Genomic DNA, 25001 nt, shown 5'->3' on the forward strand with positions numbered 1-25001 from the left:
CTGCTCAGTCAGGTCAAAAGTACTTAAATTCAGCATGGGGCATACTGTAGAAAGTTCATCTTAGTCCAAAGTTCAGCTGCATAGCTGTATATCCCATTACAATGTTAACTCTATGAAAGCAGAACATGTGTCTACATTACTTTTTTACCATCTTTCTCATGTCTAGAACAGTGCTTGGTGAAAAGTGTCTTTCAAATCAATATTTCATACTTTTTTGAATAGCTGACTATTTAATTATGTAACCACTGGTAGAAGGTATTTCACATGCCATGCTCTTGTTTGTGATCAAACAGACAAACAAAAAAGAAACTATTTTACAAGAATAAATTTGCCGGTTATTTTCTAATCTCCACATCCTCTTTGAGAAAAGTTGTTCTGAAAGCAGATAGGAACGATCGTTAAATGTGAAGCCCTCAGTTGTATCCTACCCACTATTTCCTCTTTTCTGGTTCTTTTAGTGACAGCTGGCACTGAGACAAGCTCATCAAATAATAAACACATTTGGACATAAAGTTACATACACATTTTGGGCTATATGGTATAAACATTTAATAGTGATATCTTTTTGCCTTTGTACAGCTTGCAAATGGATCTTACAGACATTGTCACAGTGATAAGAAAAGTAAAGTGCTGTCTTCTTCAAGCTTTAAAAAAAATTTTAGGTGACAGAAATTACTGGTGTAATTGCCTTAGAAGAAAACAACAAATTAAGTATCAGTCAGAGTAGTTAGTAGTCCCAGGAGCGAAGCTGCTCAGTTCATGCAGTTCTGAAATGGTAGAGGGGAAGGATGCAGAGACCCACAAGGGAACACATAGTTCCCCTGCATTCCTTTTTTTTTTTTTTTTTTGAGACGGAGTTTCGCTCTGTCGCCCAGACTGGAGTGCAGTGGCGCGATCTCGGCTCACTGCAAGCTCCGCCTCCCGGGTTCACGCCATTCTCCTGCCTCAGCCTCCGGAGTAGCTGGGACTACAGGCGCCCGCCACCACGCCCGGCTAATTTCTTTTTGTATTTTTAGTAGAGACGGGGTTTCACCGTGTTAGCCAGGATGGTCTCGATCTCCTGACCTCGTGATCCGCCCGCCTCGGCCTCCCAAAGTGCTGGGATTACAGGCTTGAGCCACCGCGCCCGGCTTCCCCTGCATTCCTATAGCATTTCCAGCTGCGTTGCTGGGTACGTGGGAGATACAGCATGATATGTGTTCTTAGTTGAAATAAACCAGGTAATACCCCAGGCACCCCATAACCTAAAGTACCAGTAGACTGGTATCTGACCAGAGGCTCAATTAAAATTAAGAACATGGGAGAGATGGGAGTAATTTTGTTCCTTTCTCTACACATTGAAGGGTACTTCAACACTCAGGTTGAAAATCAGAGATCAAATATATGAATATGTATTTGGAAACTGACATACTGGCTATTGAGAGTTTTAAAACAGAATCTATTTTGCATTAATAATGTATAGATGTTACTATATACTATTAGTAATAATAATTATGAGCTATAAAGTCCATATGTAAATGTCGTCTTATATGCTAACATACATTATACTGCAAGATAAAGGTAATTAGCCCTCTATATTCATAAATTTTATTTATATTTTTAAAAAAGATACTTTATTGTTTTTTGTTTGTTTGTTTTTTAGACGAAATTTCACTCTTGTTGCCCAGGCTGGAGTGCAATGGCACGATCTCGGCTCACTGCAACCTTCGCCTCCCCGGTTCAAGCGATTCTCCTGCCTCAGCCTCCTGGCTAGCTGGGATTACAGGTATGTGCCACCAGGCCTGGCTAATTTTGTATTTTCAGTAGAGACGGAATTTCTCCATGTTGGTCAGGCTCATCTCGAACTCCTGACCCCAAGTGATCCGCCTGCCTCAGCCTCCCTGAGTGCTGGGATTACAGGTATGAGTCACCGTGTTCGGCCCTATTGTGTTTTAATATTATTCCACAGTCCATCCTTCTCCCAGAGTCCCTCCTCCACCCCCAACACACACACTGCATAGTTCATGGTAATTTCTAAGTTGTATGTTTTGAAACAGACATATGGGAAATCAATTTCAAGCTTAATTATCATGGTCTTTTAACTGACAAACATTGCAGTGTTTATGCTTTCTTTACCTGGAATTTAAATTCAACTGCTTCTAATTAAAAGTAAAAATCTGGTAACTTTACTTTTTTAATTAGGCGTATTTTATGCCCTATAAATGCATTTAAATGATATTATCACAAGTTCACTATCTGACACTTTCCTTCTTCAACACATTTTTAAAATAAGGTGATGACAGTATCTTCCACAGTAAGATTTATTTTGAACAATTTTGAACATATGATTCACACAAAATTATAAAGGATTGTCTTTCTTTTTTCCTTGTATCTAACTTCTAAGAACATCTATATTATGTCTTCTTACAATATGGAATCAGAATGTAAGGCAATTATTTATTTCCAAATTTTGAAGTAGGTCACTATATTTTCCAGAAGTGAGATTATTAAAAATGTGATATTCATGTAGTTAAGCAGTAGAAAAAAACAGAACTAAGCAACCTTTTTAATTTAGAATATTTGTAGGCCTTGTCTATTATAACAATTATTTGATGCTTTTTCCTCATTGAAATACCCATCACTGGAATATTTTACCTAAATTTCTTCTAGTGAAATAAGTCATGCACTGAGGAATTTGGGAAGAAACACTTGATTTCCTTGCCATTTGATTTAAAATAAGCCCTTGAATATGACTGAGCAATTGTGCACTAAAGAACCTATGAAAAGACCAGTGAGGGAATTGTCACAAGTATCTGCATTTGCCAAGTTAGAAGTATGCTAAGAATATTAACTCTATTAATTCATTTGATCTCCGAATCAGTCCTGAAAATTGAATGGATTTACCCATTTTACAACATAAAAATAAGGTTTAGATTATTTCATACCTTCTCCAAGGTCAAGTGGTGATCAAAGCATAGCTGTAATTCAAGTACAAGTTCTGACAACCCCAGAACACTTCCTGCCATGCCATAGCCATCTGCTCATATGAATTGCTAACATATCCCTGGGAACTAGGACTATTCAAGTAGAGTTGCTTAAAGTACTTTGCTTTCCAAAATTAACCGACAGGATAGAATCATTTTTTTTATTAGAGTGTAACTGCAAATGTCTTTTCCAAATCATATACCACCAACAGGAAGCCTGCAGAAATTAATAATTGTGCCAGCTATCAATCTTTTCATGCATAAAATTCAAAATTTTTTACTCTGCCTACAGATGAAATGTCATTTTATAAAGAGCTAATAATATGAAGCTACAAGTTTGCCTGTCAACACCAATGAGCCAATAGCAGTCTGCAAAAGTTAAAATTGAGTATATTAAAATCATTTGAACATAGCATGAAACTACGTAGTTTATTTAAACGGTGTTAAATATCAGTGCAATCTAGTTTTACAATGAACCAGTGGCTTTTGAAGTGACAACATTATGGATAATTTGAATAAGAGCTTTTCCTGACATACCTAACTACATAGATAAGAATACTGAGGGCCAGAGAGGGCAGCAAACTGCTCCTGCCTAGGTGGAAGTGGAGTTAATATGCAACCTCTTTTTCTTTCCCTTTCAGCTATGAGATATTTTAGTACTTCATTTTTAATTCCCACTCTGTGTCTGAAATTGTCCGAGGATTATTCATTTATTTCTTTAAGTCTATTATGACTAATTCCAGAAAATAACTGATATAGCTTATAAATTTTAAAAGATGGAATGAACTTTAAAAATACGAATAAAAGAAATAAAAACAAGGCCAGGCACAGTGGGGCACAACTATAGTCCCAGCTACTGGGGAGACTGAGGGAGGAGGATTGCTCAAGCCCAGGAGCTTGAAGTTGCAGTGAGACATGTTCATGCCACTGTACTCCAGCCTGGGCTACAGAGTGAGACCCTGTCTCTGAAAACTGAAAAAATAAAACAAGGATTGAGTTAAGATCAAATAGACCTAGAAATGAGGCAACAAAAACTTGAAAACATACCTTATTTTAAATAATACATACATTATTTTAAATTAGCTTTCAGTTTGGCTCTAAGCTTTGTAGCACAAACACGGTAACTAAAATTTGATCCAGGATGCAAGTTGCTCTTATCCACAAGGTAAAAGAAGGCATCGTTCTAGAGAAGTATGCTCACTTCTGCAGGTAATGATATTCAGGAGCTGATTTGCTCTAGCTTTAACCATGCAATGTGATACATTTGTGAGCATGTCTTCTCAACTTTGAGTCCGGTGAGGTCACATTCATATTTTGATATCAGCCACTGGGGAAGAATTTACACCATGGGAATTGGCAAATGCTACATAGAAGGGATTTTTGTCCCCTAGAAAACTAGTTGTCAAAGGTTGACCAGCACATCCCTACTTAAAGCTCTTTCCAGAACACAGACACACATATTAGGCCTGTCTTATAAAAACCCTCAATGTAGGCATGATACTTCAAAGATACAATTCAGTTAAAAAAAATATGTACCTGCCAATGAATTATAGTCTGGATAACCTGATCTTGGTTAGTAGGAGTTAATCAAATTATATATTTTATAATATGAGAAAAATAATGGACGACATATACTTCTTTACATATTTCTTTCTGTAAGCTGAATATCAATCAGTATTAGAAGTAATTAATTCAAGGTAGTAGTATCTGACAATTAGCTGGTACCTAACTACATTATTAGGCAAATTTAGATCCACATGCCTCTAATAATAATAAAGCTAACAGAATAAAGGTACCTTAAAAGGATAAGAAATCGAGGCTTTCTTGCTCCTTATTCTTTCCTGGTTTATTTCCACTCCTTCAAATTGAATACTGAAGTCCTTGAACTCAAATAAATCAGAGCTGGGAAAGAAAAGCTGTTACTTAAACCTAGAAAACAAGCAAACAAATTCACTTTAGTAAACAGCTTTCTTGACTTCATAAAATTGTGTGGGTCTTGACAAAGACACCTAGTGAGATGATCGCTAGCATAGACATAGAAGGCTTCTTGCTGTGTGTTTTTAGTCCTTTGTCTCTTTGTGTCAGCTAATTCTCAATACTATGTGGGTCTATGGTCAACTCATATGTTTGTGTGTGTGTGTGCATGTGTATGTGTGATGTATATATATACACACATCTATATTTACTGTATCATATATTAATCATAAACATATACATACATTTTTAGGTTTGAAATATCAATCTACACTTTAGCCATAATGGATTATACTATATTAATTTTGAAGGTTATTACATCCATGTTTTGTGACGAACAACTATTAACTTTTGTGTTCTGACTCAAATGTCATGAAATTCTTAGTTCTCACCTCTCAATTGTATAGGAGAAATATTTCACTCCCTTAGCATCTTATATTCATACATAGATCGTGTATAAAATGCAACTTGTAAACGTAGGTATCATCTTGTGCTCCAAAGGACACCATCCCAAAAGTGAAAAACACAACAGAATGGCAGAAAATATTTGCAAATCTTGTATCTGCTAAGAGATTTGTATCTAAAATATACACATAACTTACAACTCATTAAAAAAGTAGATATATATCAAATTTTAAAATAGGCAAAAGATCTGAATAAATATTTCCCCAATGAGATATACGGAGTCAAAAGCAACTAAAAAAGTGCCCCACAATAGTAACCATCAGAGTAATATAAATCAAAATCACAGTGAAACCACTGTGCATACTAGAATGGCTATAATCAAAAAGACAAATAACAATAAATGTGTTGGAGAAGATGTACAAAATTGGAACTCTCATACACTGCTGGTGGGAATATAAAATGATTCAATCACTTTGGAAAAGTCTGGCAATTCTGCAGAAATTAAAAATATAGTTACCTTATATATCAGTAATTCCACTTCTAAATATCTATTCTCAATAGGAATAGAAATACAAGTGCTCGCAAAAATTTGTGTATAAATATTCATAACAGCATTACTTATAATAGTCGAAAAGTGGAATCAACTCAAATGTTTTTCAACTGAACAACTGATTAAAAATGTGATGTAGCCATACAATGGAATATTATTCAATAAAAGGAAATGAAGTACTGATGCATGCTACAAGATAGATGAAGCTTGAAAACATTATGCTAAGTGAAAGCAGCCAGTGGCAAAACAGCATATTTTGTAAGATTCTACTCATATGAAATATCCAGAAAGGAAAAATATAAGACAGGAAGTAGATTTGCTCTTGCCTGGAGCTGGGGCTGATGTTGAGTGTTAAATGGGGAGTAACTGCTAATGGGTAGAAGGTTTATTTTTTGGGCAATGAAATGTGCTAAAATTGATTGTGATTTTGTTTGTACACCTCTGAGAATATACTCGAGCCTGCAATCCTAGAACTTTGGGAGGCCGAGGTGGGCAGATCGCCTGAGCTCAGGAGTTCAAGACCAGCCTGGGCAACACGGTGAAACCCCTGTATCTACTAAAAAAAAAAAGCCCGGTGTGACTGCACATGCCTGTATTCCCAACTACTTGAGAGGCTGAGGCAGGAGAATCACTTGAACCCAGGAGGCAGAGGCTGCAGTGAGTCGAGATCGTGCCACTGCCCTCCAACCTGGGTGACAGAGTGAGACTCCATCTCAAAAAAGTAAATAAACAAATAAAACAATAAAAGTCATAGATACTAAAAACTACTGAATAGTACCATTTAAATATATGAACTGTATGGTATGTGGATTATATCTCAATAAGGTGTGTGTGTATATGCACACTATATATATACTCAAATCATATATATGTACATACACATATACACAAATCAGAGATAGGGAAGAAAAAGTATGTGTGTATATATTACACAAACACAGAGATACTTTATATATATAGTGTGTGTCTGTGTGTGTGTTATATATATAGTTCACACATAGAACTTTATATGTATAACACACACACTATATATATATAATTCACACACACACAGAACTTTATATAAATTTATATATTTATATAATATATATATACATATATTATACTTTATATAAATTTATATATTATACTTTATATAAATTTATATATTTATATATTATATAAATATATATATTTATATATTATATAAATAAATTTATATTATATATTTATAAGATATATGAACTTATATATAAATTAATATATAAATTATAAATATATTATATATAAACATATATTTATATATAATATATAAAAATATATAACATATATAACTTATATAAATATAAGTGTATATATTTATATATAATATATATAATTTATATATATAAACTTATAGATTTGTAGAAATATATAAATATAATTTATATTAAATATATAAATATTATTTATATATAAATATAATTTATATTAAATATATATTTATATATAAATATAATTTATATACCATTGTATATATTTATATACCATATTATATATTATACCATATACACCATATTATATAATATATAAATTATATATAAATCTATAGAAACTTATAGATTTATATATCATATATATTATATATGTTATATATAACTTATATTTATATATAACTTATTTATATATAAAGTTCCATGGATGAATGATAGTACTACACACACACATATATATAGCACTACCAACATATAGTACATGTAGTAGTATGTAATAGTATATGTAGTATACATATATACACATATGTAGTACTACCGATCATACAAGGAACTTATCTTCACTATCATGGTTATTCAACTTAATTTGAATCATTATGTTTCCGAGTCAATCTCCCAGTTAGACAACATGACTTAGAAACAACAGTATTCATCTGAGATAGAGTAGATTTGCGTTTTTATCCTGGCCTTGCTGCTCACTAGTTGTATTGACTTTATACTTACCTTTGGCAAATTCCTTCACCTCTCTCCCTCAGTCTATGCAGATAGACAATTAGTAAACCTGACGGTTACTAAGATCACTTCAAGAAGTGTGATATATCATAGAGAATGTGGCACATGACCAGATTTAAATAATGGCCATTTCATATCCTTTTGGTGATAGATCTATTATTTAAGAATTAATGGGAAGCCAACATAGATACCTCATTCAATTCTGATCTGCATGTTAACATCTAGAGTTGCCAGAATCTAACCCGAAATCAGTCTAACTCCTCCTTTCCAGTTGTGCACCGCATATGATCAACTTTAGTGTATTAACAGAATTTCTCTGTGTGAGTCCCCAGAAGTCACTTGGATATGTGTATTTATTCATCAATTATTCATCAATTTCATGTGAATCAAAACTATGCCATATTGCAAAAATTTTATATACTCCCTTGAAACATTTTTGACAATTAGTCATAACTTCAGATAACACATTAGTTTTGAAAGAACTAAAAAAATGTAAAATGTGTTATGCAGTCACGTATAACTGCAACTATTAAATAGTTCATTCATAAGAATATAAAATGATGGCTACAGGTAGATATTTTGAAAATCTCCTTCTTCGACTCAGTATTATTGCAACTTTCACATAAATGGTCTGTTTATAAATGAGTTTTATAAAATTTTGTGTGACACTTAATTATTGTTTTGTCTTCCTCAATGAAGCATAAGCCCTTGTAAGTCAGTTTGCATGTTTCAGTTTTCACCAGAATTTAGGATATATTTATTAAATACATTTATATTTAACATATATTTAATGTGCATGTTCTGTGTCCTAGTTACGTTGGCACATATTGGTTATATAATAGATTAAAGTAAAATGCAAACATGACTATGTTTTTAAGGTTTTTAATATATTTGTAAAAAATGTATTTGTGAAATGCTTAGTTTATTATAGACAAGTAACTAAAATCTACCAGAATAAAACACAACATAATTGATTAATATAGCAAAATGTTCAAAGTCTTTTTTTTTTTTTTTTTTTTTTTTTTGAGACGGAGTCTCGCTCTGTAGCCCAGGCTGGAGTGCAGTGGCCGGATCTCAGCTCACTGCAAGCTCCGCCTCCCGGGTTTACGCCATTCTCCTGCCCCAGCCTCCCGAGTAGCTGGGACTACAGGCGCCTGCCACCTCGCCCGGCTAGTTTTTTTGTATTTTTTAGTAGAGACGGGGTTTCACCGTGTTAGCCAGGATGGTCTCGATCTCCTGACCTCGTGATCTGCCCGTCTCAGCCTCCCAAAGTGCTGGGATTACAGGCTTGAGCCACCGTGCCCGGCCTCAAAGTTATTTTATAGGTAAGAGAAAGTAATTTCATTTATTAAAATGAAAGGGATTGGGACATGACCCTTTTATACTGATTTGATATTTAAAGTAAAGAACAATGTCAATGAGGTTAGTAGAAATGAGTCTTAGCTTTGATTTTTATCACTACTGAGCTGATAAAAGCCTCAGCTTCATTACGTGTAAAATGAGAAAAGTAGACAAATTTCAATATTCATCCTGACTGTAAAGTTTTGATTATTCAATGGTAACACTTTTCTTAAAATATCCTTTTTTGGTTTCTTACAATTAATCTTCCTTTTATTTCCTGCTTCACTACTTACATTTTCAATAACTTTAGACCTTTCATTAGGAAAAGGAAAACTAAATGAAAATTACTTGTAAAAATATGAACAGGGACTGCAGAACTCTATGATGGATGGCATTTTCCTTCCAGAAAAATAAAAAGCAGCTCTTTTTTTCCTTGTTTATAAAAGGTGGCATGCCACAGCTGCAAAGCCAACTTTTGAACATTGAAATCGATTCATTTTGTAAGCCCCCACCAAAATATACAGAAGTCTTCCCCAGGAGATATAGCAGCAGGATTGTTTCAACTCACCAACACAGAATGGACAAAATAAATGGGCATGTGACTATGCACACACAGAGTGACATGTTTTGCACTCCATCATGTACCCTGCTGCTATAAAGAGAATCTATAATTTCAGGTGGTGGAAAAGGGAGAGAAGACATGCATATTTTAAAGGAATCATTACATTCAATCCAAAAATATATTTTTGTTTGTAAATTAAGCTTTAGGCAAATTTAAATTTGCCTTATCACTATCTCTACCTTAAGCACACTGACATAGTAAATATCTAATAATCTTCATGCTGAAAAGTCCCAATTTAAAATTAAGGGTTAAGAAATTTAGATTTTGAATTATCAGTCTGAAGCCTGAGTTTAGATTTTATTTTCTAGCTCATTTATGCCTCACGGAGAAAAAAAAAAAAGGCAAAAAATATCTTATTCAAGATATTCTTGTCATTAGGATAAAACACAAAGTTTGTAATACCGCAAAGGAAAAATGAAAAAAAAAACAAAAAAAAAAACTAGTTCATAATTGAGGAGGTAACTCCACTTATTAAAAACAAGCCTCAGTCCCTTACAACTGCAGACTTTCTTCTTATGGAAGATTCCTGTAGCAGCATTCTGGAACTCCTGCTTAGATTGAGGGCCAGAGATTCAAAAGAAAGTCTCCTATAAAACCTAGTTTAATAGTAGTCTTTGGGGTTCTACTGCTTAGATAATTTTCTCAAGTTAGTTGGTTAATGATAAAGCCTTGTATTCTCCACCTTAATGTCTCTGTGTGTTTTGTATGTCTCTGTCTCTATCTCTCTTTCACACACACAAACACACACACGACAAACACACAGACACAGACACAAAACATCTGTTAAATACAAGCAGTTTGCAGATTAAAAAGAGTTCTACAATGAAAATTTTAAAACATACATGTTTTCGTATTTTATTCATTACTAATGAATATCACAATCAGTAGATGTGGTATTATACACAAGCAAACTAGCTCCTTTGAGTTTCCTTTTCTCCCTTCAAAATAGAAACACGTTTTCTATTTCTTCATCAGAGTGTTGTAGGATAATGTCTGATAGTACTGAGTGGTGAGAGTAAAAATCCTGGGTTGATGGATGCATGCCTTAGAGGAGAAAAAGATAGTGATTCATGTTCTCAGTGTCCTAATACAAAGATGGTTACTTTTTAAGAATATATTTTTGGCCGGGCGCGGTGGCTCAAGCCTGTAATCCCAGCACTTTGGGAGGCCGAGACGGGCGGATCACGAGGTCAGGAGATCGAGACCATCCTGGCTAACACGGTGAAACCCCGTCTCTACTAAAAATACAAAAAACTAGCCGGGCGAGGTGGCGGCGCCTGTAGTCCCAGGTACTCGGGAGGCTGAGACAGGAGAATGGCGTAAACCCGGGAGGCGGAGCTTGCAGTGAGCTAAGATCCAGCCACTGCACTCCAGCCCGGGCAACAGAGCCAGACTCCGTCTCAAAAAAAAAAAAAAAAAAAAAAAAGAATATATTTTTATTTAAAGACCTTCTCTAATACAGTATCAGTGAGATGCATGTATAGCTTAATAAGTATAATCTACTAGATATTATTTAATTTTATTATTTATATGACTTTAGAGTCATAGTTCTTAATTTTAATCTTTCATGTAATTCTCAAGATATAAAAATAAATGGAGCTGGATTGAATATATTAAAAGCCCAAGTCATATGCCAAAGAATGTTTTATTAGCATTATATATTGTGTACTTTTATATTTTTTGTATTTATCCATTTCCCTTGAACCCTATTTTTTTCTAGGAATATATATATATATACACACACACATATATACACACACACATATATAGATACACATATATACACACACATATTCATTATTATACTTTAAATCCTGGGATACATGTGCAGAACATGCAGGTTTGTTACATACATATACACGTGCCATGATGGTTTGCTACACCCATCAACCCATCATCAACATTAGGTATTTCTCCTAATGCTATCCCTCCCCTAGCCCCTGACCTCTGACAGACTCTGCTGTGTGATGTTCCCCTCCCTGTGTCCATTTGTTCTCATTGTTCAACTCCCACTTATGAGTGAGAACATGCAAATACCATATTTGTTCAAACCATATAAGATTAAGATTTTAAATAGTGTCAGTTAAAGTAAATGGCTTGGATATAAGATTTTCCTTAATGATACAACAGCTAAAATATACACAATGACTGCAGGCATTGGAAGGCAACCAATGTGGATTATGGTCTTTGAAAGAAGGAAACATAGAAAGTTAACATCACACATATTCCAGCTTTCCCCAAAGAGCATTCACCAATTACTAAGCTGCTACATAGAACCCAAGATGAATGTCAATTTCACTAGGCAGAGGAGACCTCAGAGATTAGAGCTGAGGAGTGCTGACCTAGTTGAATCAAGAGTCAGGATTCCCCAGGGAGAGGGACATAAAAAAGGAGCCATAAAGTGTCCCCAAAATTTTTCTTGGGTTTTTGGCCAACTACTGAGATGTGTATATGTAAGAAGAGATTCTAGAAGGCCAAGCATAGAATAGCAGCTAGAAGCTGGAGATCATAAAATAAATCACAGAGGCCACACAGTATTAGGAAGATAGAAGATGACACTGGTCCAGCTATAGTGAAGACAATTTGATGAACAGTGAGATTTAACTAGAGATTCCAGTAGAAACACATTGTAAGGGTAAGACCTAGTTCCTAGGAGTAAGGGTCATGTCTCTTCTAGGTGTAAGGGGAAAGCTGAAATAACGTACCTTCAAAAAAACCTGACACCAACCCTTGAAAAAATAGAGGTACCTGGCTGGATGCAATGGCTCACACCTGCAATCCCAGCACTTTGGGAGGCTGGGGTGGGCAGATCATTTCAGTCCAGGAGTTCCAGACCAGGGTGGGCAACATGGCAAAACCTCGTCTCTGCAAAAAATACAATAATTAGCGGGTTGGTGGTGTGAGCCTGTAGCCTCAGCTACTCAGGAGGCTGAGAGGCAGGAGGACCATTGAGCCTGGGAGGACAGACTGCAATGAGTCGTGATTATACCGCTGCACTCCAGCCTCAGTGACAGAACAAGACCTTGTCTAAAAAAATAAATACATAAATAAATAAAAGATTGCCTGGATTTAAGAACTTGCCAGAGAATAATTAACAATCTTTGGGGGAAGATAGTTACAGTTCAGATAATCTTTAATGTATCTTCCACATCTTCCACTGTAGGCATATAAAAAAATAAATAAAGATGAGCTCCTTCCAAGGTGACGGACTAGAAGCAGCTGGTGTGGGCCGCTGTCACACAGAGAAGAAAGAGTGGGGAGTGGACACTAGCTCTTCAACTGGACCATCCAGGTGGACACACTGGGATTCATCAAGGAAACAACTCAACACACAGAGAACAGAAGAATGAGACAAGACAATTATTCACTCAGAAGTGGCACAGAGCCGGGAGATGGCCCTCACCATGGGAAAATGGGGAGTAAGTGAGAGTCCCCAGGGAGCCACACTTCTGCCATAGACCTTTGCAACCCTGAGCCCAGGAGATCCCCCATGACACCTGTGCCCCACCAGGGCCTCTGGACTGACACAGACAGTTGCATGGAGTGTGGGCAGAGCTGCCGCTAGGCACACATGAAATCCTCGGAGCTTTTGATCCCCAGGCACCCTGGTACCAATGGCTGCGGCTGTGGCCATGGGGGAAGACAGGCTCCCTTGCATGCCCTCAGAATAGGGGCAGAATCCATGGGGCTAAGCAGTGGATGGACTGTGGGGCCCTTCTGCACTACCCATTGCCAGACTGGCCTGGGATCCTAGCATGGACACAAGAGCCCCACCTAGGCTCTCGAGGAACAGCTCTGCACTTCCCTGGCATGGAACTCCTGGAGGGGATGGGCAGGCTGCTCCACAGCCCTCACACCTGTTGCCCTCAGGCTTGGGAGTGAGTACAGTGATTGGAGACTAATGCAGACCCCCAGCACAGTGTACAGACTTGCAGAAAAGCAGCTGGACTGTTTTCCACATGGGTCCTCAGCCCTGCTACTCCTCACAGCGCCTCTTTACCTTGGCCCCCAGCACAACTACCCTGCCCCCACATAAACGCTTTGTCAGAGATGGCTCTGTGTTTCTCTGAGGAGAAAAATCCAAAAGACAATCCGGAAGCCTTCTGCTATTGCAGCTGCTGTGGTATGTCCCTTTCTGCCTTCAGGCTGGGGGAAAGAACAAAGGACTTGGTCCTTACATTGGCCCCTCCAGCACACCACCGCCACCATCTGGAGAAGAGCCCAGTCTCTTCCCTGTAAGTCTCCGCCCACCTCTGTTCACCAGGAAAGGCCCCTGGTTGGGGACTGCAGAGCAGTTGTCCTGCCCCCGGGTGAGACTTCCCACTGCTGTTGGCTCTATATTTTCCTGAGGTGGGGCTCCCAGAAGCAATTGACATGCTCTCTGCCACCGTCATGGCAGCCCTTAGTGCACTTACTATACTCAGACTGGGGAAAGAACAAACAGCCCCATGGATTCTGCCCCTATTCTGAGGGCATGCAAGGGAGCTTGTCTTCCCCCATTGCCGCAACTGCAGCCATTGGTTCTAGGGTGCCTGGGGATCAAAAGCTCCAAGGATTTCTTCACTCACACTCATAGCACAACATAGTCACGATATGGAGAGGAGCCCAGTTCCTCCTCGTGAGCCCTTGACCTCCCACTTTTCACCAAGTGAAGCCTCCAGCTTGGGTTACCAGTGCAGCCACGCCACTCCATGGCTGAACATTCTCAGTAGCAGTGGCTTGAGTTTCTGAGGTAGGGCTCCCAGGGACAACTGAAAGCACCTCTGCCACTGGCACTGCAGCGGTACTGCCCTTGCTGCCCTTGGACTGGGGAAGGGGCAGAGACCTTGAGTGCTTAATCCACAAGTCCAGGAAGCTGCAGCTGCCCTAAGGAGAGGAGGCCAGTCTGTCTCCTCTGCGAGCCCCCTGCCACCGTTGCTCATCACCAGGCAGGGCCTCCAGGCGTGGGTTCACAATGCAGCTGCCCCAATCCCAAGCCCACCTGTCCAATTAGTAGTGGCTCTGCATGTCTCTAGGGTAGAGCCCCAAGAGGCAAGTGAAAGGCTCTCTGCCACAGCCACTGCCAAGGTCCGTTCCCCTGCTGCCTTCAAGCTGGGGAGGGAAAATAAAGCCTTAGCTCGCCCCTAGCAGCAGTGTGCAGCCCAGGAGTGCCAAGACCAAACCTTTAGCCAGCACTGGAGTGGGAAAGGGAGTCCACGCTTTCAGAGCACTGAGAGGGAGCATGGCTGCAATCATGAGGAAATACAGAGGAGCCACGTGGTGGAGCAAGAGCCCACCTACTGGCCATTACACTTCAGTGCCATCTACTGGATCATAGGCCAAACTCCAACTCCAAAAATACTTGCTAATATACCCACCTGTGAAAACAAGGACAAGATTTCAACAACAAAGACCCTGCACAAAGCCTCCTCAGCCCTAAAGAAAAACATTCAGAAAAGGAGTCAACTGATGGCACTCAATTACACCACAGTTAAAGGAGCATCAGCCCACACAGATGAGAAAGAACTGGTACAAAAACTCTGACAACTAAAAAAGCCAGTGTTTTCTTTCCTCCAAATAACTGTACTAGTTCCCAAGGAAGGGTTCTTAACCAGGCTGAAATGGTGGAAATGACAGAGAAATAATTCAAAATATGGATAGGATTGAAGATCACTAAGATTCAGGAGAAAGTCAAAACCCAATCCAAGGAATCTAACAATTACAATAAAACAATACAAGAGCTGAAAGACAAAATGGCCATTATACGAAAGAACCATAGAGCTAAAAAACACACTAAAGAATACCTTAATATAATTACAAGTATTAACAGCAGAATAGGCCAAGCTGAAGAAAGAATCTCAGAGCTAAAAGGCTATATCTCTGAACTCAGTCAGACAAAAATAAGAATACAAAAGAATAAACAAAACCTCTGATAAATACGGGATTATGTAGAGACCAAATCTATGATTCACTGGCATCCCTGAAAGAGAGGAGGAGAAAGCAAGCAAGTTGGAAAACATATTTCAGGATATCATCAATGAAGACTTCCCCAATATCGCTACAGAGGCCAACGTTCAAATTCAGGAAATGCAGAAAACCCCTGTGATATTCTATACAAGAAGACCATCCACAAGACACATGGTCATCAGATTCTTCAAAGTCAAAACAAAAGGAAAAATGTTAAAGGAAGCTAGAGACAAGAGGCAGATCACCTACAAAGGAAACATCATTAGGCTAACGGCAGACCATACAGCAGAAATCCTACAAGCCAGAAGAGATTAGGAGTGTATATTCAGCCTTCTTAAGGAAAAGAAATTTCAACCAAGAATCTCATATCTAGCCAAACTAAGCTTCATTAGCGAAGGAGAAATAAGATACTATTAAGACAAGCAAATGCCAAGATAATTCATTACCACCAGACATTCTCTATAAGAGATCCCGAAGCAAGTGCCAAATATAGAAAGGAAAGTCTGTTACTGGCCACTGCAAAAACACACTAAAAACATAGACCACTGACACTGTAAAGCAACCACACAAAGCTGCATAATAACCAGCTAACAGCACAATGACAGGGTCAAATCAGCAAATACCAATATTAACCTTGAAAGTGAAGGGGCTAAATGCCCCAGTGAAAAGTCACAGAGTGGCAAGTTGGATAAAGAGCAAGACGCTGGCCAGGCAGGTGGCTCATGCCTGTAATCTCAGCACTTTGGGAAGCCAATGCAGGTGAATCAAGAATTCGAGACCAGCCTGGCCAACAGGGTGAAACCCCATCTCTACTAAAAATACAAAAATTAGCCCTGGACATGGTGGTGCTCATCTATAGTCCCAGCTACTAGGGAGGCTGAGGCAGGAGAATCACTTGAACTCAGGAGGCAGAGGTTGCAGTGAGTTGAGATCATGCCACTGCACTTCAGCCTAAAAAAATAATAAAAATAAAAGAGGCACGATCCAACTGTATGCTGTCTTCAAGAGACACATCTCACATGGATCCACAGGCTCAAAGTAAAGGGATGAAGAAAATTCTACCAAGCCAATGGAAAACAGAAAATAGCAGGGGTTGATAGTCTAACTTCAGTTAAAACATACTTTAAACCAGCAATGATCAAAAAAGATAAAGAAAGACATTACATAATAGTAAAGGGTTCAATACAACAAAAAGATGTTACTATTGTAAATATATATGCAACCAACACAGGAGAATCCAGATTCATAAAGCAAGTTCTTAGAGACCTATGAGGAGACTTAGATAACTGGACAATAAGAGTGGCACACTTCAACACCCCACTGACAGTATTACACAGATCACTGAGGCAGAAAACTCACAAAATCTCACAGGATTCAAACTCAACATTGACCAAATGGACCCAATAGACATCTGCAGAACTCTCCACCAAACAACACCGGAATATATATTCTACTCATCCGCACATGCACACGTTGTAAAATAGAAAACACATTAGCCATAAAACAATCCTCAGGAAATTAAAAATAAGCAAACAAAAACAAAATCATGCAAATCACACTGTCAAACCACAGCACAATAAAAATATAAATTATTACTAAAAAAACCCCTCAAAACCATAAAATTACATGGAAAGTTTTTAAAAGCTCTGCTTTTTAATGACCTTTGGATAAACAATAAAGTCAAAACAGAAATCAAGAAATTCTTTGAAATTAAGAAGAATAAACATACAACATACCAGAATCTCTGAGACACAGCAAAAACAGGGTTAAGAGGGGTGTTTATAGTGCTAAATGCCACATCAAAAAGAAAGACCTCCAATTAAGAATCTCACAGTGCACTTAGAAGAACTAGAGAAAGAAGAACAAGCAACCTCCAAGCTAGTAGAAGACAAGGAATAACAAAAATCAGAGCTGAATGGAAGGATATTGAGAAGCAGAAAACTGTACAAAAATTCAACAAATATAGGAATCGATCCTTTGAAGGAATAGATCAGATAGATAGACCCCTAGTCAGAATAATAAAAAAGGGAGAAGATCCAAATAAACAAAATCAGAAATGACAAAGGGAACACTACCACTAACCCTACAGAAATACAAAAAGCCTCCAGAAACTACTATGAACACCTAAATGCACACCAAGTAGAAAACCTAGAAGAAACTGATAAATTCCTGAAAACATACAACCTCCCAAGATTGTACCAAGAAGAAATTAAAACCCTGAACAGACCAATAATGAGTTCTAAAATTAAATCAGTAATAAAAAGCCTACCAACCAGAAAAATCCCAGGACCAGATGGATTCACAGCTGAATTCTACCAGACATATCAAGAAGACCTGGTATAATCCCTACTGAGAATATTCCAAAACATTAAGGAGGAGGAATTCCTCTCTAATTCATTCTATGAGCCCAGCATCCTTCTGATACCAAAACTTGGCAGACAAACAACAAATAAAACTACAAGCCAATATTCTTGATGAACAAAGATGGAAAAATCCTCAACAAAATATTAGCAAACTGAATCCAGCAGCACATTGAAAAGCTAAATGACCACAATCTCTTAGGCTTTATTCTAGGGAGGCAAGGTTGGTTCAATGCAGGCAAATCAATCAATGTAATTTACTATATAAACAAAATTAGAAACAAAAATCACATGATCATCTCAATAGATGCAGAAAGGGCTTTTGATAAAATTCAATATCCCTTCATGTTAAAAACTCTCAACAAAGTAAGCATCAAAGGTACATACTCAAATAATAAGAGCCACTTATGAAAAATTCATAGCCAACATCATCCTGAATGGGCAAAAGCTGGAAGCATTCCCCTTGAAAACTAAAACAAGACAAGAATGCCCTCTTTTATTATTTTTATTAAACATACTACTGGAAGTCCTAAGCAGAATAATTGGCCAAAAGAAAAGAAAAAAAGGCATCCAAATATGATGATAGAGAGTCAAATAATCCCCTTTTGCAGACGATATGATTCTATACCTAGAAAACCACATAGTCCCTACCCAAAACCGCCTTGATTTGATAAAAAATTTCCACAATATTTCAGGATTCAAAATTAGTGTACAAAAAGTAGCATTCCTATACATAAACAATATCCAAGCTGAGAGCCAAATCAAGAACACAATCACATTCACAATGGCCATAAAAAGAATAAAATACCCAGAATACAGCTAATCAGGGAGGTGAAAGGTGTTTACAATGAGAATTACAAAACACTGCTCAAATAAATCAATGATGATGCAAACAAATGGAAAATCACCCCATGCTTATGGATAAGAAGAATCAATATTGTTAAAACGGCCATAATGTCCATAACAATTTACAGACTCAATGCCATTCCTATCAAACTACTAAGGACATTTTTCACAGAACTAGGGAAAAAACTATTTTAAAATTCAGGTAGAACCAAAAAAAGGAGCCCAAATAGCAAAGGCAATAATAAGCAAAAAGGAAAAAAGCTGGAAGCATCCTGTTACCCAACTTTAAACTATACTATATACAAGGCTCCAGTAACCAAACAGCATGGGTTTGGTAAAAAAAAGGAAAAAAGAAAACAAAACAGACATGTAGATCAATGGAACAGAATAGAGAGCTCAGAAATAATGCCACATACCTACAACCATTTAGATTACCTTTGACAACGCTGACAAAAACAAGCAATGGGGAACGGAGTCCCTATATGATAAATGGTGTGGGATAACAGACTAGCCATATGCAGAAGATTGAAACTGGACCCCTTCCTTACACCATATACAAAAATCAATTCAAGATGGATTGAAGACTTAAATGTAAAACATTAAACTATTAAAATGCTGAAGATAATCTAGGAAATACCATTCTGGGCATAGGCCCTAGCAAAGATTTCATGACAAAGATGCAAAAAGCAATGATAAAAACGACGACGAAAAACATGAGAACTACTTAAAGAGTTTCAGCATAGCAAAAGAAACTATCAACAGAATGATAACGGTTTGACTCTGTGTCCCCACCCAATTCTCATGTCAAATTATAGTTTTCTCAGTGTTGGAGCAGGGGCCTGGTGGGAGGTGACTGGATCATAGGGGCAAACGTCCGCCTTGCTGTTCTCATGACAGTGAGTTCTTATGAGATCTGGTAGTTTAAAAGTGTGTAGCACTTACCCCTTCACTCTCTTCTTCCTGCTTCTGCCATGTAAGATGTGCCTTCTTCCTCTTCCCTTTCCACCATGATTGTAAGTTTCCTGATACCTCTCTAGCCATGTTTCCTGTACAGCCTGCAAAACTGTAAGTCAATTAAACTATTTTCTTTATAAATTACTCAGTCTCAGGTAGTTCTTTACAGCAATGCGAGAATAGACAAATACATAGAGTAAACACACAGCCTATGAATGGCAAAAAATACTTGTAAACTGTGCATTCAGAAAAGGTGTAATATCCAGAATCAATAAAAAACTTAGCAAATTAACAAGCAAAAAACAACCCAATTAAAGAATGGGCAAAGACACTACTCAAAAGAAGACATACATGTGACCAACAAGCATCTAAAAAATTCTTAATGTCACTAATCATTAGAGAAATACAAATCAAAACCACAGTGAGATACCATCTCACACCTGTCAGAAGGACTATTATTAAAAAGACAAAAAATAATAGATGCAGCTAAGGTCGTGGAGAAAAGTGGGCACTTACACACCGCTGCTGGGAATGTAAATTAGTTTAGCCATTGCAGAAAGCACTTTGGAGATCTCTCAAAGAACTTAACACAGAATTACCAACTGATCCAACAATTCCATTGTTGGGTGTATACCGAAAGGAATATAAATCATTCCACTATGCAGACACATTTATGTATATGTTCATTGCAGCACTAATCACAATAGCAAAGACATGGAATCAACCTAGATGACCATTGATAGTGTACTGGACAAAGAAAAAGTGATAAATATACACCATGGAATAGTATGCAGTCATAAAAAAGAATGAAATCATGTACTTTTCAGAAACATGTAGGCTGCAGGAGACCATTATCCTAAGCATACTAATGTAGGAACAGAAAACAAAATACCACGTGTTCTCATTTATAAGTGGAAGCTAATCATTCAGAACACATGGACACAAAAAAGAATGTTAGACACCAAGGCCTATTTGAGTGAGGACAGTGGGAGGAGGGAAAGGATTGAAAACTGCCTATTGGGTACTATGCTTATTACCTGGGTGACAAAATAATCTGTACATCAAACCCTCATGACACGCTGTTTACCTAAATAACAAACCTGTTCATGTACCCCTGAACCTAAAATAAAATTTTAAAATAATCATGAAAGTAGGTAACTAAAGTTTGGAGAAAAACTATAAAGTAAAGGAGATCAAGAGATAATCTAGTTAATGGAACTGAAATAAAAAGTATTTAAAATAACTGCTTATATATTTAATAAAATTTAAAATATTAAAATAATATTAAAATTTTAATACTAATCTTTTTAATAATATTAAAATTAAAAATTAAAATTAAAAAAAATATTAAAAATTAGGTACAAAAGAATAAAGAATTAGTGAACCCAAAGACAGGTCAATAAAAATTTTACATACTGAAGCAGGGAAGAAAACAATAACCAAAAAAAGTAAGAGATACTTGGAACATGATAAAATAGTTTGAATTATAGTTATTGCTCAGAAAGAGAGAAGAGCATGGAATAAGAACACGATTTGATAAAGTATTTGTCTAGAATTTTTCCAATCAGAAAAAATTATCAATTCACATTTATAAAGCACAATAAAAACCCATCTGGATAAATATAAAGATGACCACATCTAGATATGTCCTAGTCAAATTGCTGAATACCAAAGACTGAGGGAAACATTTTAAAGCAGTTAGAAAAAAGTCATAGTATCTTCAAAGGAAAATCAAGACTGATGTTTAAATTTTTGTCAAAAACTATGGAAGCTGGAAGATAAGAGAATGATACCTTTAAAATATTAAAAGTAGACATAAACCCCTCAAAATCTACACTCTGTGAAAATATCCTTCAAAATGAAAAAGCATACTTTAATGTATTCTATCATATTCTTTTAGCATATGATAGAACCAATCATATGCTAAAAGAATTCACAACTTGCAGATCTTCTCTAAAATGAATAATAAAGGACTAAAACAAAGGAATCCCAGGGGGAAGTATGGATGTGTGTAGGTATATGTAAATCAATATTAGGGAGAAAGTACATGTGGTATGGGATTTATAAAATGTATAGTAAAATACAAGACAATAGGAGGCTGATAAATAGTACTAAATTGTTTTTGCATTTTGGGGGAAGTGGTAAAATACTGAAACTAGATAATCAAGATTTCATTTTTTCTTATTTTGAGTTGCCTTGTAATATTGAACATATTTATGGGATACAGAGTGATGTTTTGATGCGTGTGTGCAATGTGTAATAACTCAGAGTAGTGAGAATGTCCAGTACTTCAAACATTTATCATTTCTCTGTGTTGGGAACAAAGTTCTCCCTTCCTGCTATTTGAAAATATAGTAGATTATGGTTAACGATAGTCACCCTACAGTGCTACAGCACACTGGAACTTTCTTTCCATCTAGACAATTTGGTGTCTATTAACCAACTTCTAGCTATCTTCTCCTCCTCCTTACCATTCCCAGCCTCTAATACTAAACAATTCTATCCTCTACTTTTATGAGCTGAGCTTTTTTCAGCTCCCACATATAAGTGAGAACAGGTGGTATTTATCCTTCTGTGCCTGACTTATTTCACTGAAAATAATGCCCCCCAGGCACACCCATGTTGCTGTAAATGACAAGATTTCCTTCATTTTTAAGCTTAATGGTATCCCACTGTGTATATAACATTTTCTTTATCCATTTCTGTGTTGATGCTCACAGGTCGATTCTTTATCTTGGCTATTGTGAATAGTGCTGCCATAAACATGGGAGTGGAGGTATCATTTTGATATACAGATTTTTCAATGATTAATTTTTAAATCTCTGTGATAGCCATATACACAAAAAGTAAAAAGTTACAATTAAGAAGCAAGAAAACAATGGTGCCTTGCATGTTGATATTTTTCTTTTTCTCCAACTGCTTATTGCCACCATCTTCAATGTTTTCCTCAACAAATTTGTATGATGTGTTCCCAGTAGATATGCCTCATATTCACAAAAGATATCTAGATTTTAGCATCTGCTGTCTTATCATCTCTCCAAAGTATGACCATCATTTGTAGTGTTTGGGGTATGCTTCTCCAAGGTCCATGAAGTTCCGTTCTACTAGCACAAAATGAACAGTGAAGTTGTTGTCTTATAGGAACCACTGCTACTGAACAGATAGTTATGTCTGGAATTTCAACGTACTAAATAACCCTGTGTTTCCACATAGAGGTGGGTAACATTGTTTAAGTTACTCTCCCCATAAGCAGAACATATGTCTCAATGACTATCCGCTCTCCCTTAAAAAAAAAAAAAAAAAAAAAAAAATGAAAACAGAGCTATTAGTCTTAACTTGCTTACTCTTCTTTTTCTAGATTCATGCAAATGCACAGGGTAGATTGGTATGAAAAAGCATCAGATAGAGTGGTTTTAAACCAGGAGCAATTTTGCCCCTAGGATATTGTTACTGGAATCAAATGTGTAGAGGCCAGGAATTCTGCTAAGCATTCTGCAATGCACAGGACAGCTTCCCTCAACAAAGTGTTACTGGTCCAAAATATTAATAGTGCCCAGGTTGAGAAACTCTGTAATTACAATATCATGTTTTACCGTGAAATCCTTCTGGTCTAGGCTTCAGTGGATTAGTTCCACTCTTGGAGGTTGCTTTGGATTCGTTCCAATCTTAGAGGTTCATCATTCTCTTAATACAAAGACATATCTAAATGAGCCCTTCACACCAGGATTTAACTAGTTCTGCTTTATCACTTGTAAGTATAACAATATCTATACATTTTACTTATGCTTAGCAGCACTGTCATTGAGATATCCTTGTTAAATATACTATGTGAAATTAATACAATATAATAATTCAGCTAAAATTGTGTGCCTTACTTTCAACAAGCACTTATACTTCTTTTTGTCTATAAGCAATGGTTGATTAATTTTAAGTAACATTTTGTTGAAAAACTGTAGTTCATTTTCAGCTGTCTAAATCAATGTTTCAACGAAGAAGAGTAAGAAAAGTTGATAATAGGAAACCAATAGCATGTAATAGGTTAGTGTGCAGAATTATGGAGGGCAGCAGACACTCTGCATGACCTTAGAAAACTTTATTTACACTCGAAATTATTATTTCTTTTTTGTAAAGTAAAAGTAAAACTATCTACTCTTTACAGCAGAGTAAGGGTGGAATTGTCTTTTAAAATAATCATTTCATCATAAAGGGACAATAAAAGCACAAGATCGCTGGGAGGAAATTGCAGTTTCAGTCATCTTCAGTTGCCAGGATGAGCAAGAGGCTCACTCTTAACCCAAGGCAACTTTGAGTCATGAACTGTTAGGCTTATGTGAGACGTTTCCTTTTGGGATTTGATTATTCTTTGTGTATATTCTCCTTTTTAATCTATTTCCAACTGTTTTTGTCATTTACTCTTTATCCACCCTATAACTCTTACTCATTGCTAGTTTAAACTTTCACCTTACTTTGGATTATATTCAACCTAAAATAGGTTTTCCAATTTTTCTCATGACTGTTGAGTTACTGTTCTCAGTATGAACTCTTTTTCTCTCTTCATAGTTTATGGTTCAATTTTCGAGACAAAGAAATGTGACTATTCTAGTTTATATCTTAGCAAAATGTAGCATGCTAGTGTTTGATTCAATGTCATTGAATCACAAATCCGCAATCGAGCCAACCAGTGGAGGTCTGGGTGTGGGTAGGTGGGAAGATGTGCTCATAGAACACCATTGTCTTCTCTGGCTGCCACTTGAATGGAAAGTAGAGGGTTATGGGTTATTGGTAGGATCACATTTTCTTGGAATTGTCTTATTAGGTATCTTTGATTAATGGCAGGTATCTGGAATGACTGTTAAATGAGGTAATCTATGAAGTCATAAGTCCAGCCATACTAGTCACCCAATCAATGTACTTTTTTCTTATTACTATTATGATGATAATAATTGTACTAGATACATATTTTATTAAAAGCTATTATAAAAAATACTTACTATGGCAAATATGTAATTTCTTATAAAGGAGTTGGCATGTTCTTTAATGCCTAAGAATGAACTTAAGAGTACATTTTATATCCTC

General features: G+C 36.7%; 2 long non-coding RNA genes across 2 annotated transcripts in view; one reads left to right on the forward strand and one right to left on the reverse strand.

Moving 5' to 3' along the window:
• Positions 1 to 16921, forward strand: part of LOC135968095 (uncharacterized) — a 108375-nt gene extending 91454 nt beyond the window's left edge. The window contains exons 2-3 of the long non-coding RNA XR_010582562.2: positions 1643 to 1765; positions 12983 to 16921. This is a non-coding gene — a long non-coding RNA (uncharacterized lncRNA). The remainder of the gene's footprint in view (positions 1 to 1642; positions 1766 to 12982) is intronic.
• Positions 1586 to 21033, reverse strand: LOC135968097 (uncharacterized). Its single transcript, XR_010582564.1, has 3 exons — positions 19914 to 21033; positions 4760 to 4892; positions 1586 to 4290 (listed from the first exon to the last, which is right to left on the reverse strand). It is a non-coding gene; the product is annotated as an uncharacterized lncRNA (long non-coding RNA).
• Between the last annotated feature and the right edge of the window lie 3968 nt (positions 21034 to 25001).

The sequence above is a fragment of the Macaca fascicularis genome, chromosome 17 (assembly GCF_037993035.2).
Source record: "Macaca fascicularis isolate 582-1 chromosome 17, T2T-MFA8v1.1".
Lineage (NCBI taxonomy): Eukaryota > Metazoa > Chordata > Mammalia > Primates > Cercopithecidae > Macaca > Macaca fascicularis.